The sequence below is a fragment of the Hyperolius riggenbachi genome, chromosome 12 (assembly GCF_040937935.1).
Source record: "Hyperolius riggenbachi isolate aHypRig1 chromosome 12, aHypRig1.pri, whole genome shotgun sequence".
Taxonomy (NCBI): domain Eukaryota; kingdom Metazoa; phylum Chordata; class Amphibia; order Anura; family Hyperoliidae; genus Hyperolius; species Hyperolius riggenbachi.
In genome coordinates, this window is record NC_090657.1 from 171,736,008 (window position 1) to 171,738,993 (window position 2,986).

General features: G+C 43.9%; 1 non-coding gene across 1 annotated transcript; it reads right to left on the reverse strand.

Moving 5' to 3' along the window:
• Positions 1-1,994: 1,994 nt before the first annotated feature.
• On the reverse strand, positions 1,995-2,068 carry TRNAN-AUU (transfer RNA asparagine (anticodon AUU)). The gene has a single exon. It is a non-coding gene; the product is annotated as a tRNA-Asn (tRNA).
• Between the last annotated feature and the right edge of the window lie 918 nt (positions 2,069-2,986).

Below are 2,986 nucleotides of genomic sequence, written 5' to 3' on the forward strand. Positions count from 1 at the left end.
TCCACTTCTAGTGCCTCACTGCCTCTTAAAGATACTGCAACTGTTAAAAATGGCCACTCACATGTTAAAACATTGTGTTAAAACATGTGTCTTCAAGATTAGAGATGGCCCGAACCTCCGATTTTAGGTTCGTGAACCCACCGCAAAAGTTCGGTTCGCGCGAACATTCGCGAACCGCCATAAACTTCAATGGGCAGGCGAACTTGAAAAATTAGAAAAAATTATGCTGGCCAAAAAAGTAATGGAAAAGATGTTTCAAAGCATCAAACACCTGGAGGGCGACATGGTTGACTGGAATAGACGTCAAAAGTCCTGGAAAAAAAATTGGTTTTCACACAAAGCAGTGTTTTAAGGGCGTAAATCCCATTCAATGCTAAATTGCAGGCCTACACTACTATATGTGTATACATCAATCAGGGAGTGTGTGTAATCCTCCCTCCTCCAGAGGAGGAGCTTGTCTTCCAGGGATTTGTAGGATGTCAAAAGCACGCTTACATACCTTGGCCAGGAATCAAACCCAGGTCAACTGCTTGGAGGGCAGCTATGCTCACCACTATACTATCAACACTACAGGCTGAAGCCAGCCTAGCTGGCCTGGGAAGGATGAAAAGCTAGGTGGCCATGCAACCATTCCTGCTAACCTAAAGCTTACTTGTGTCTTACAACACATTGGCTTAAAGGGATACTGTAGGGGGGTCGGGGGAAAATGAGCTGAACTTACCCGGGGCTTCTAATGGTCCCCCGCAGACATCCTGTGTTGGCATAGCCACTCACCGATGCTCCGGCCCCGCCTCCAGTTCACTTCTGGAATTTCTGACTTTAAAGTCAGAAAACCACTGCACCTGCACGCCTGTGTCCTCGCTCCCGCTGATGCCACCAGGAGTGTACTGCGCAGACACAGACCATACTGGGCCTGCGCTGTGCGCTCTTGATGACATCAGCGGGATCGAGGACACGGCAACGCAGGCGCAGTGGTTTTCTGACTTTAAAGTCAGAAATTCCAGAAGTGAACCGGAGGCGGGGCCGGAGCATCGGTGAGTGGCTGCGCCAACACAGGATGTCTGCGGGGGACCGTTAGAAGCCCCGGGTAAGTTCAACTCATTTTCCCCTGACCCCCCTACAGTATCCCTTTAAGACTTTACCAAATCCAATGCTCCAATATGGGGAAGCTTCTCTGTTTGCTGGGTTGTTTTTTTTTGTGTGTGTGGTGTCACAGTTCACTCATCTCTTCAACTACAAGAAAGGCGCAGGAGTAGTCTTAGCTACCGTAATATCTATGTCACGGCAGGGCCCTTATTACACTTTCTCTTACAGGGCTATGGAAACCGTTTTGCCCATGCGATAAAGCGAGGTGCAAAAATGAAATCATGCATAGCAGAGGATGGTTTTGATCCATCAACCTCTGGGTTATGGGCCCAGCACACTTCTGCTGCGCCACTCTGCAGTCTGCTGACATTTGTATACAATCTTCAAGTTTAAGAAGGGTACATTAGTTGAAATAGTTACACTACAATCTATGTTACAGCAAGGCCCTAATGATACTTTCTCTTAAGAGGCTATGGCTGCCGATTGGCCCACGTGGTAAAGCAAGGTATAAAAAATAAAATACACCTAGCAGAGGATGGTTTTGATCCATCAACCTCTCAGTTATGGGACCAGCTCACTTCTGCTGCGCCACTCTGCAGTCTGCATACATTTGTATACAATCTTCAAGTTTAAGAAGGGTACATTAGTTGAAATAGTTACACTACAATCTATGTTACAGCAAGGCCCTAATGATACTTTCTCTTAAGAGGCTATGGCCGCCGATTGGCCCATGTGGTAAAGCAAGGTGTAAAAAATAAAGTACACCTAGCAGAGGATGGTTTCGAACCATCAACTTCTGGGTTATGGGCCCAGCTCACTTCTGTGCGCCACTCTGTAGTCTGCTTACATTTGTATACAATCTTCAAGTTTAAGAAGGGTACATTAGTTCCCTTCACAAAACACAAAGGCATCCCTGGGTGGGCTTGAACCACCAACCTTGCGGTTAATAGCCAAATGCACTAACCAATTGTGCCACAAGGACTATGTGTATGTCATTGCTGCTAAATGGCTATCTGGGGGTTTCTTCGGACAACTGTTGTGCACAAAATGCAAGGCCAACCCTGGGTGGGCTTGAACCACCAACCTTTTGGTTAACAGCCAAATCCACTAACCAATGGCCGCCATAGCCCCTTAAGAGAAAGTGGCATTAGGACCTTGCTGTAACATAGATTGTAGTGTAACTATTTCAACTAATGTACCCTTCTTAAACTTGAAGATTATATATAAATGTAAGCAGACTGCAGAGTGGCGCAGCAGAAGTGACCTGGGCCCATAACCCAGAAGTTGATGGATCAAAACCATCCTCTGCTAGGTGTACGTTATTTTTTTACACCTTGCTTTACCACATGGGCCAATCGGCGGCCATAGCCTCTTAAGAGAAAGTATCATTAGGGCCTTGCTGTAACATAGATTGTAGTGTAACTATTTCAACTAATGTACCCTTCTTAACCCATTCAGGTTCCGTCGTTTTCACTTGAGAAATGTTCACCTCCCATTCATTAGCCTATAACTTTATCACTACTTATCACAATGAACTGATCTATATCTTGTTTTTTCCGCCACCAATTAGGCTTTCTTTGGGGGGTACATTTTGCTAAGAGCCACTTTACTGTAAATGCATTTTAACAGGAAGAATAAGAAAAAAACGGAAAAAATCATTATTTCTCAGTTTTCAGCAATTATAGTTTTAAAATAATACATGCCTCCATAATTAAAACTCACGTTTTGTATTTGCCCATATGTCCCGGTTATTACACCATTAAAATTATGTCCCTATCACAATGTATGGCGACAATATTTTATTTGGAAATAAAGGTGCATTTTTTCCGTTTTGCATCCATCACTATTAACAAGTTTAAAATAAAAAAAATATAGAAATATTTCATCTTTACATTGATAT